Source organism: Scyliorhinus torazame, chromosome 7 (genome assembly GCF_047496885.1).
Source record: "Scyliorhinus torazame isolate Kashiwa2021f chromosome 7, sScyTor2.1, whole genome shotgun sequence".
NCBI lineage: Eukaryota > Metazoa > Chordata > Chondrichthyes > Carcharhiniformes > Scyliorhinidae > Scyliorhinus > Scyliorhinus torazame.
Window position 1 is genome coordinate 230,569,599 of NC_092713.1, and position 12,224 is coordinate 230,581,822.

The 12,224-nt window shown below is 51.7% G+C and overlaps 1 protein-coding gene across 1 annotated transcript in view; it reads right to left on the bottom strand.

Moving 5' to 3' along the window:
* The window catches only part of neurl1b (neuralized E3 ubiquitin protein ligase 1B), a 104,747-nt gene that overhangs the window by 35,834 nt on the left and 56,689 nt on the right, over positions 1 to 12,224 (bottom strand). The gene's annotated exons all lie outside the window — the stretch shown is intronic.

The following is a 12,224-nucleotide window of genomic DNA, read 5'->3' on the forward strand; positions in this document are numbered from 1 at the left end:
GTGAACAATGAAATGGGAAATTAAGGAGTTTATGCTCTGCTTATTTAGGAAACCAAATATAATACAGAGACCCTTCAATTGATCCTCGCAACTCACAATATCGAAAAGAAAGCACGCCACCCTTCACCAGAATAACATTTCCAGTTCCTATCCAGTTCTACACCAATGGCAAGTGTAGAAGCTCAACCTTTATGTTGTGCACAGACGCTTTACCCACTGAGAACTGGATATATCCATTAGATGACCTTCAATAACTGACACAGAGAAGAATCTATTAATAAATCTCATCTAGAATCAGATATAAAGATTAAAATCTGGTGCGGAATTCTCCGCAATCGGCGCGATGTCCGCCGACCGGCGCCAAAAACGGCGCGAATCAGTCCGGCATCGCACCGCCCCAAAGGTGCGGAATCCTCCGCATCTTGAGCGGCCGAGCCCTAACCTTGAGGGGCTAGGCCCACGCCGGACTGATTTCCGCCCTGCCAGCTGGCGGGAAAGGCCTTTGGTGTCCCGCCAGCTGGCGCGGAAATAACTTTGCCGGGCAGTGCATGCGCGGGAGCGTCAGCGGCCGCTCACGGCATTCCCGCGCATGCGCAGTGGAGGGGGTCTCTTCCGCCTCCGCCATGGTGGAGGCCGTGGTGAAGGCGGAAGGAAAAGAGTGCCCCCACGGCACAGGCCCGCCCGTGGATGGGTGGGCCCCGATCGCGGGCCAGGCCACCGTGGGTGCACCCCCCAGGACCAGATCGCCCTGCGCCCCCCCCCAGGACCCCGGAGCCCGCCCGCGCCGCCTTGTCCCGCCGGTAAGAGAGGTGGTTTAATCCACGCCGGCGGAACAGGCATTCCAGCAGCGGGACTTCGGCCCATACGGGCCGGAGAATCACCGGGGGGGGGGGGGGGGGGGGGGGGAGGCCCCGCCAACCTGCGCGGCGTGATTCCCGCCCCCGCCGAATATCCGGTGCCGGAGAATTCGGCAACCGGTGGGGGCGGGATTCACGCCAGCCCCCGGCGGGGGGGGTCGGAGAATCCCGCCCCTGGTATTCAACACACTATGCCAGAGCTGGGTCTTCAAGAATGAGAAGAGATAGGGACAGATATGAAGGAGATCAGACTGGGTTCAAAAATACAGTCGTAGCATTTATGACATGGATGGTCCTCTGCATTGTTTAGATTGGAGGAGAAGGGAGAATATTGCATGATTTCTGCGTCCTGGATCTTGTTGGACAGTCCTTGGCCAAATCATTGGAAATCAGCCAACAAAAATGATGCATGTTTTTACATGTGAGAGGTTTATCAGCGAGTGACACTAAAACAAGCTATTAACTTTAATGGGAATTCGGCCCCACATCATTCCAATAGTTCTATAAAGGCCCGTGAACTGAACTTTATTCTCACATCCTCAGTTATTAAGGCTTTTCTTTGGTGCTGCAGCCTGCATTACGAAGTTACCGCCGCTAATAATCAATTGTATACTGTTCCGAAAAGGCTACTTAAGAACAATAATTTTCATAAAGCTTTTATGAGCTTTTATAAGGAAATAGTTTTAGTTTTAGCATTACCATAACTTGTCCATGAAAGCTGACCTGACAGGCGTGGGCGGACTATAAAATCATGGTGTTTTTAGAGCACTCTTCGCAGCTGTATTGACTAAGAAATCCAAGCTTTGTTGCAGCAACCATTCAGAATATATTACAACATGCTTGGTAGAATTGGAATTTGCAGCCTCAGTTGAGCTTCCTGCTTCAAGTCATCAGTTCAAATTGATCTGAATTGATGAAGCTGTCTAAAGATTACGCCAACAACTTGCTTCACAAGCAGGTTTTTAGTCATTTAGTACCTATGGGCCATCACTATTGTTTATGTACTGAATGACTTTGACTAAAATGCCATATATGACATTTCTAGCAGACCCTAAGAACATGGGGTTTAGTTTGATTTGTCATCTAGTTCTGTCAACTAGAAACATTGGGGGCTAAATTAGATAGCTCAATAAAACAGGCAAAGGATCACAATGCAAAAACCTGCACATGTATGTAAATGGGTATTTATTCATATGCATAAATAGACCTTTGGCTGATTGGCAGGATGTGACAAGTGGAGTCCTGCAGGGGTCCGTGCTGGGGCTTAGATGACTTAGATGAGGGGGACAAATGCATGCTGGGTAAACATATAGATGACACACAGATAATTAGTAAAGTACATTGTGAAAAAGACATAAGGAGGTTGCAAATGGATATAGAAAGGTTGAGTAAGTGGGCAAAAGTCTGGCAGATGGAGTATAATGTGGGAAAATGTGAAGTTGTTCACTTTAGGAGGAATTTAAAAAAAGAATATTATTTAAATAGAGAACAGCTCCAAACGTCTGAGGTGCAGAGGAACAGTGGCGGACTTACACTTCGTGGAGCCCTGTGTTCACCTTCATTTCTGGCCCCATACCTCTACCCCCCTCCCCACACCTCAATTATGTCACAGAATTCACAATGCAGAAGGAGGCCATTCGGCCCATCGAGTCGGCACCGGCCCTTGGAAAGAGCACCCCACCAATGTCATGCCCTACTCCCATGACGTCACCCCCCAACACCACCTACCCATGCCCCACAGAACACAAAGGCACAAGCCACAAAAATACACAAACTGATCACTGCTTAACTGTTTTAATGCTTTTAAACTTCTAAAAATGCACCTTGCAGCTTTGCCGCGCCTTGCATCTCACCAACCATGCCTCACTGCTGGCTGCCTACCTATGGCCTGCCCAGCCCTCCTCAGGCCTGGCCTGATGATCGAGTCACCTCGTTGCTCCCCTCAACGGCCGGCACCTCGCACCACACCTCACTCAACAACCTCGCCTTGCTGCTGGCTGCCTGGTTCAAGCCTGCCTTCTTCAGCCCTGGGTTGCAATCGGGAACCTGCTGTTTTTTTAGCAAAAACACAGGAGATCGTCACCTTGATTGCTGCCTCTCTTCCGCCTAGTCACCTCAACGACTTCTGAGCAGTGTTTTCCGATTCCAAGGGGACTCGAGCAATCGGAGTTTGATATTGATCTGCATTGCATACCGTTAGGCTCAAGGAAATGCAGAGCTATCAGACAAGCTCTGATTGGTGCTCAAGGACTGCTCATAGCCCGCCCCCCCGCCCCCCCCCCACATTGGTCGGGGCCCTGTGTCTCGGCATAGTGGGCGGAATTCCCCCCCCCCCCCCCCCCCCCACGCCAGGTGGGAGAATCGGCCAGGTGCCGCGCGAGTCCCGCCATGCCGTCCTGACGCCGGCAAGCGATTCTCCCCCCCCCCCCAAAACGGCGCGGCGCGAATCACGGCTGGCTGCTGGGAGAATCGCTGCTTGCCGTTGGTAAGGGGCTAGCGGCGAATCTCCGGCCCGAATGGGCCGAGCGGCCTGTCCAACACGACAGGTTCCCGCCGGCGCCATCCACACCTGGTCGCTGCCGGCAGGAACAGCGCGGGAACGCTGGGGGGGGGGGGGCGAGGGGGGTTCCTGCACCGGGGGGGGGGGGGGGCTCAAAAGGGGTCTGGCCCGCGGTCGGTGTCCACCGAACGGCAGGCCGGCCTCTCTGAAGGAAGACCTCCTTTCCTCCGCTGCCCCGCAAGATCAATCCGCCACCTTCTTGCGGGGCGGCCGCGGGGAGGACGGCAATTTACGCGGTGCTGCTGTTACGCGGCGCCAAGGCCCGGCACGCGTAAATGACGCGCGCCGCTCCTAGCCCCCCGGGGGCGGGAGAATAGGGGGCTGGGAGCGGCCTCCGACGCCGGAGTGAAACATTCCGGTTTTCACTCCGGCGTTGGGACTTAGTCTCCTGATGGGAGAATTGCGCCCAGGATGTTTTGCTTAGGACATTGGTGAGGCGACACCTCGAATAATGCATGCAGTTTTGGTCTCCTTCTTTAAGGAAGGATGTAAATGCATTGGAGGCGGTTCAAAGGAGGCATACTAAATTGGTACTGGGAATGAGTGGGATGTCTTATGGACAGGCTGGGCTTGTTTCCACCGGAGTTTATAAGAATGAGGAGTGATTTGATTTAAGTATACAAGATACAAGTTCCTGAATGGTCCTGACAATGTGCATGTGGAAAGGATGTTTCCTCTTGTGGGTGAGTCCAGACTAGGGGTACTGTTTTAAAATTAGGGGTCACCTTTTTAGGACAGAGATAAGGAGAATTTATTTCTCTCAGTGGGTTGTGCAACTTTGGAACTCTCTGCTTCAAAAGGCAGTGGAGGTGGAGTCATTGAATATTTTTATGGCAGAAGTAGGTAGATTCAAGTCAGATAATAGAATAAAAATTTATCGGGAGCAGATGGGAATGTGGAATTCGAAATGCAAAGAGATCAGCCATGATCTTAGTGAATGGTGGAGCAGGGTCGAGAGGCCGAATGGCCTACTTCTTCTCCTATTTTATATGTTCGTATGTGATGCAGGTAACATGCCAACGTGGTACTGTCTGCTGGTGAGCACAATTACAGTGAGCAGACAGCACTAATAACACTGTGGCATGGGTGCATGGGAGCCCCCAAATCCCTAGAGCTGGTTTTCACTACTTACAGCCTGAACCTCTGAAAGGAGGTGCATCAGGGCTGGACAAGGTGGTGGTAGTTGTTCTATAATGGACTCTGACCCGAGTCAGAATGGGCTCGAAGGTTTTCAAACTGTAAGCCTTGGTGAAGATGGTGAAAAGGAAAATAGAAGTTCTGTATCCACAGGGGGAATAGGATGACCATCCAGACACATAGTCAGAAGGCAGTAGGATAGATTGCTGTGTAGGTTAAATCCAGGAGTCCAGCCCCGAGGATCTGGAAGTAGAGGTACAAGACATTCAATGACCTCACAGTCACACAAGTATTGAAGGTCAGGAGGATATGGGTGTGATCTAGCCAAAACAAAAGAGTCTGTTCTGTAGCGCCGGGAATGACACTGCTATCTAATAGCACTCTGGTTTTTTTTTCGGGCCTCAGTGGGGGACACCCCGACGAGGTCGCACTCAGTCGCATTTCCTGTACTGAGGAGCTCCACTCATCAGTGCAGGAAGAGATTAGGGAGCTATTTTTAAATGGCGCCCGAAGTCTCGACCTCCACCGATGCAACCCTCGGACCACCCCAACATGTCTGTTGGGGGGATCCTTGAGGCCCCATACCCCACCTCATAGGGGCAGGACACCCGGGGCCCGATCCTGCTGGGGGCACGATCCTGCTGAGGGCAAAATGCCACCTGGGCACCTTGGTGGCACTGCTGGGGTGTCCAGGTGGCACTGCCCGGGTATCAGGCTGGCACCTGGGCTCTCCTGTCAATTGTCAGTGCCCTTGCTGCTAATTGTCAGACAGCTAATCCAGACTTCCATCCATGCTGAGGTGGCACATCCGAAATTGGACCTTCTAAGCCCAGGACTATTAGGAATTGACCTCCAAGGACGTCTGCAGTCTCCCCCACTGATGGTAGGCAGCACTCTATCAGTCATGCCACAAACACTGGGTAAAACGGTGTAGGAGCACTGGGACAGGCAAAGGCGCAAGGAAGACAGGCACTAAGTGAATGCACAAAAGTGGCCAGTTGACATTTGTAAGCAACGTGGAATGGTTTGATTTGGAATGGATAATTTGCCCTGGCTTTTATTTTTGCATTGCGGCTAAGCAGACGCTATGATGGTTAGTAATAGAGGGAAAGTAAGGTGTGAGATTGTTGGGAAGCAGTTACTGGCACTGGTATCTCACTCAGATGAATTTTTCACAGACACCAGGACAGAAAGCATTGTCCAGGCTGATTCCTCCCTCCTTCTTTCCCCTCCTTCTCGTTATGCTTCTGCTCTTGGGTTGTTCACTATATAGTTGTTAGCAAGGACTGTCCTCATCATGGTGAGACTGCACAGTATGCAGCATACTATGATGAATCTCGACAGCCCCTCAGCCAACTATGGCAGAGTTTATCCAGTGCGCTCCAGGCAACAGAAACAGTCACCACACCAGTGCTCTGCTCTATGACATTTTGTGTGGCAGCGTGGCTTTCACTGTATGCCTGTTGTGTGTGTTGTTTGTCGTCAGCAAATAGGCCTTGCCACCCAGTAGCCACCCTTTGGTTTGCTGTGGTGGCCCAAATGCAGCTCACACAGTGGACTGCTGAAGAATGAAGGCATCATAACCACTGCCAGGATGCCAGGCATTTACCTGCAACATTTACTGCCTATGGTCGCAAACCTGCTGGATCAAGGGATTGGAATGCCGTTCACTACTGGACAGAGTTGACATGGAGCTCCTGCAAAGTGATGGGTGCAAAATCAATGAGACCCTGTACTATGGGAAACATTAGAAACTAAGAAGTGGGAGTAGTATTCGGCCTTACTGTCCCTCGATCCTGTTCCACTGTTCATCAGTCAACTACACTTTCCTACTCACTCCCAAATTCCTTGATTCCCTTCGGGACCAAAAATCTGTCTACCATAAATATATTGAACAATTGGGCATCCACAGCACTCTGAGGTAGAGAAATACAAAGATTCACAATCCTCCGAGTGAAGAAATAACTGCTCATTTCAGGCCTAAAAGGCCATCCCTTTATCCCGAGACTAATCCTAGACTCTCCAGAAAAGTAGTCTCTCAGCATCTGCACCATCAGCCCTCTCAGAATTCTACATCTTTCAATGTGATTACCTTTCTGAATGCTGTAGAATATACACCCATTCTACTCAATCTCTTCTCATAGTTCCACCCTCTCGTCCCAAGAACCAATATAGTGAACCTTTATTGCATCATCTCTAAGGGAGTTGTATCCATCCTTCCTTAGGTACCAAAACAAAAATCATCCACAGTATTATAGGTGTGGCCTTAACAAAGCCCTATATCATTGCAGAAAATCTTCCATCTTGTACTAAAACCCTTTTTCAATAAAGCTCAATATACCATTTACCTTCCTAACTGGTGTTGTAGCTGCATGTTAGCCTTTGGCAAGGACACCCAAATCCCTCTGAACACAAAGATGTAATAGTTTTCCACCATTTAATAAGGATTGATTTTTTATTTCTACCAAAATAAATAACCTCAGACTTTCCCACATTATACTCCATCTGCCACCTTCTTACATTTAACGTGGGATGAGGCCTTGTGGCACAGATGTCATGTACCTATCTCTGGATCAGAAGCTCTGTATAAAGTCCTATGGCAGGACTTGTTGGCCACGGGAGAAGAATTCATAATGCAGTTCACTGGGCTGATAATCAACTTGGGACTCCTTCCACCACTTTCTGACTATTTCCCCAAGGGGAAAAAGTGTGTGTGAAGATACGCTGAAAAAAGGCTTATCTTGGCTTGATTCTTTTCAAACTGTTTGTGTCCTCCGCGCAGCCCACTTTCCTACCTAACTTTATTTCATCAGAAAACCTGGACACATTATCATAGAATTTACAGTGCAGAAGGAGGCCATTCGGCCCATCAAGTCTGCACCAGCCCTTGGAAAGAGCACCCCACTTAAGCCCATGCCTCCACCCTATCCCCGTAACCCCAACCAACCTTTTTGGGCACTAAGGGCACTTTATCATGGCCAATCCACCTAACCTGCACATCTTTGGAGTGTGGGAGGAAACCGGAGCAGCCGGAGGTAACCCACGGAGATACGGGGAGAACATGCAGACTCCGCACAGTTCTCCCCCTGTCTGCGTGGGTTTCCTCCGGGTGCTCTGGAGCACTTAATTCCTTTACCTAAATAATTAATATAGATTATAAATAGCTGAAGCCCCAGCATTTATCCTAATGAACCACAACAATCACAAACTGCGAATCTGAAAATTACTAATTTATTCCTACTGTTTTTCTTATCCTTTACAGAAGAAAATCTGCCACCCTACATGTAACTCCAGACCCACAGGATTGTAGTTGACACTTAACTTCCCTCTGAAATTCACCTGAGGAAGGAGCAGCGCTCCGAAAGCTAGTGATTCGAAACAAACCTGTTGGACTTTTAACCTGGTGTTGTAAGACTTCTTACTGTGCTCCCTCTGAAATGGCCGAGCAAGCCATTCAGTTCAAAGTGATGGGCAACAAATGCTGCCTTGCCAATAACTCCCACATCCCATGAAAGAATTGAAACAATTCCATGCAATACATTAACCCCAACAGCATGAGCCCTAATTTCATGCAACAACCTTATTGAATGCTTTTTACAAATTCAAATATAATACATTCACAGATTCCTGAGATGCTACTACTTACATCCTCAAAAAACACTAATAGATGTGTCAAACATCATTTTATCTTGATAAATCTATGCTAATCTGCCTGATCATATTATGTTTTTATTTCCTCCCCGCCGCCATCGCCCTCCCTCCCCAGCCCCCGCCCCTCATATTATGATTTTCTAAGCGTGCTGTTACCTCTTACTTACTGATGGATCCCAGCATTTTACTGATGATGGATTTCAGGCTAACTTGCCCGTTGTTTCCTATTTTTTCCCTCCCTAATTTCTTGAATAGTGTAACTACATTTGCTACCATCCAATTCACTGGGATCAATCCAGAATACATGGATTTTCGGATTCTCACAACCTGCAATCCTAGCAAAACTGCATACTCACTCGGCCTGCTTCTCTCTGGACATGCAGTTAACTCAAATGTCTTCTCTTACACAACCATGAATGGCAAATGGCACAATATCTCCAGCTCCAGTCTGGAAGAAGTCAATTGAATAAATGCAACCACTGACAATGTGGTCCTTTTACAGCTCTGAGGTTGTATTGTGGCTGAGGCAGGGGGTGGATTTCATGGAGGTCATCTTTACTGATACACAGGATGTCACGCATGTTCCAGGCTGAGATTGAGGGGGGAATGGCTGCCTGAACATCCTGGGAGCACATGACATCCTAATTAGAGCCCTTCTCCACCTCCTCGCTTTCCTGTAACTTGCGCTGCTTTGCGTGCCCTTTGCTCATTCTCCAATGTAGCATTCCAAGCGGGATGACTACTCTGGCACCATGTGAATGAATATACGTACAAACAAATGTACAACTTCGTCGAAGGATGTCATTTAGCCCATTGCGTTTGCTCTGCCATTTGCTGAGATCACAGTGATATGCTTGTGGCCTCTACTTTCCTGTCTGCCCTCTATACCCTTTGATTCCCTTGTCAGAATCTATCTAACTCAGCCTTATATATATTCAATGACACAGCCTCTACTGTTGTCTGGGGAAGAGAGTTCCACAGATAAATGAAACACTGAGAGAAAAGAATTCTGCTTAGAATCGTAGAATGCCTACAGTGCAGAGGCCATTCGGCCCATCGAGTCTGCACCGACCCTCCAAAAGAGTACCCTACCTAGGCCCAATCCCCGCCCTATTTCCGTAACCCAGCAACAGAATTAAGCTTTGGACACTAAGGGGCAATTTAGCATGGCCAATCCACCTAACCTGCACATTTTTGGACTGTGAGAAGAAACTGGAGCACCTGGAGGAAACCCACGCAGACACAGAGAGAACGTACAAACTCCACACAGTCACCCAAGGCCGGAATCAACCTCGGATCCCTGACGCTGTGAGGCAGCAATGCCACCACTGTGCCGCCTCTGTCTGAAATGGCAAACCCCTTAGTTCCTCTGTCTTAAATGGGACACCTCTTAGGCGGGATTCTCCCGTATCCGGTGGGGCGGGGGGGGTCCCGGCGGGATGGAGTGGCATGAACCACTCCGGTGTTGGGCCGCCCCAAAGGTGCGGTATCCTCCGCACCTTCAGGGGCTAGGCCCGCCCCGGAGTGGTTGGCGCCCCTCCGGCCGGCGGGATAGGAGCTTGGCGCCATGCCAACCAACGCCGAAGGGCTTCTGCCGGCCGGCGCGAGTTGGCGCATGCGCGGGAGCGCCGGCGTCATCACCGCGCATGCGCGGGAGGGTTGGTCTCCGCATTGGCCATCGTGGAGGACCACAGCGGCCGATGCGGAGAAATAGAGTGCCCCCACGGCACAGGCCCTCCCGCGGATTGGTGGGCCCCGATCGCAGGCCAGGCCACCGTGGGGGCACCTTCCGGGGCCAGATCCCCCCACGACCCCCCAGGAACCCCGGAGCCCGCTCGCGCCTCCAGGTCCCGCCGGTAAGGGACCTACTCTAATTTACGCCGGCGGGACCAGCTACAGACGGGCGGGACTTCGGCCCATCGCGGCCCGGAGAATTCGGACGGCCCCAGCACCCATTGAGTCGCGCCGGACCCCGCCATTCTCTGAGGCGGGCGGCGCAACTCACACCGGGACGGTTTTTGGGGGGGTATGAGAATTGGGAGGATGGCGGGGGCGGGATTCACGCCGACCCCCAGCGATTCTCCCACCTGGCGAGGGGTCGGAGAATCCCACCCCATATTTTTAATCTGTATTCCCTAGTTCTAGTCTCTGCCAGGCGGCACAGTGGCACAGTGGTTAGCACTGCTGTCTCACAGCGTCAGTGACCCGGCATTAGCGATTATGTGGAGTTTGCACATTCTCCCCATGTCTGTCTGTGTTTCCTCCGGGTGCTCCGGTTTCCTCCCACAGTCCAAAGATGTGCACGTTATGTGATTGACCATGGTAAATTGCCCCTTGGTGTTTAAAGATGTGCAGGTTAGATGGGGTTACAAAGGGTTACAGAGATAGGGTGGGGTGTAGGTCTAGATAGGGTGCTCTTTCAGAGGGTTAGTGCAGACTCGATGGGCCAAATGGCCTCTTTGTGTACTGTAAGTATTCTATGGATTCTTTCAGCATCCACCTGTCAAGTTGCCTCAAAATCTTCTATGCTTCAATAAAATTGCCTCTGTTTCTTCTAAACTCCATTGGATACAGGTGCAACCTTTCTAACCTTTCCTCTTAGGACATGGGCGGCACGGTGGCACAGTGGTACGCACTGCTGCCTTATAGCTCCAGGGACCCAGGTTCAGTTCCGGCCTCAGGTAACGGTGCGGAATTTGCATATTCTCCCTGTGTCTGCGTGGGTTTCCTCCGCGTGCACCAGTTTCCTCCCACAGTCCAAAGATGTGCAGGTTAGGTCGATTGGCCATGATAAATTGCCCCTTAGTGTCCAAAAGGTTAGGTGGGGTTACAGTGTTATGGGAATAGGTGTGGGCTTAAGTAAGATGCTTTCCAAGGGCCGGTGCAGACTTGATGGACTGAATAGCCTTCTTCTGCACTGTAAATTCTATGATTCTAACCCCTTCATTCCCAGGAATCAGTCGAGTGAACCTTCTCTACACTACTTCTAATGCAATTATATCCTTTCTGAAAGAAGGAGACCAAAATGCTCACACTGGGGGCGATTCTCCAAAATGGAGACCAAGTGTTCGCGCCGTCGTGAACGCCGTTGCGTTTCACGACGGCGTGAAATGGGCGTGGGGACGACCGATTCTGGCCCCCATAGGGGGCCAGCACGGCGCTGCAGCGGTTCAGGCTGCTCCAGCCTCCCTTCCCGGCACCAAATGGCCGCTGTGCCAACCTGCGCATGCGTGGGGGACTTCTTCAGCGCGCCGGCCCCGACTCAACATGGCGTCAGTGTTCAAAGTAGGCCCAGGGGGGAGGGGAGGGGGGGGCGGGGGGAGAGGGGCAGGCCCGCCGATTGGTGGGCCCCGATCGCAGGCCAGACCCCATCGGAGGCCCCCCCCGGTGAAGGAACGCTTTTCCCCGCCCCACAGGCCGGCCCCCCGACCCTTCGCGCGGAGTTCTCACTGGCAGCGACCAGGGATGAACGCCGCCGGCAGGACTCTGTCGTAAACGCGCGGCCGCTCGGCCCATCCGGGCCGGAGAATCGGCGGCCCCGCCGATTCCAGCAGCCCGCAGCCGGCACCACGTCAAACGCGCCGGCGCAAATGGCGCCAATTCTCCACCCCTCGGAGAATCGTTCGCCGGCGTCGGGACGCAGTTGCGGCGATTCTCCGGCCCGGCGCGGGGCTCGGAGAATCGCCCACACTATTTCAGATGAGGGGCGTCATTCTCCGACCCCCCAGAGGGTCGGAGAATGGCCGTTGGCCGCCGTGAATCCCGCCCCCGCCGGTTGCCGAAGTCTCCGAAGGGAGAAAAGTCGGCGGGGCGTTAATGGCGCCGCTGCCGCGGAGAATGTCACGGGTCTGCGCAAGGCAGCCGATTTTCGGCCTGCCGATATTCTCCCTTCCGGATGGGCCGACGTCCCGTCGACGTGATGACCATTCACGTCGACGTAAATTAAACCTCCTTTTCATCGGCGTGACCCTGTGCTCCAGGTTCACGCCGACCAGCGTGGAGGTGAGTGACGGCCTGGG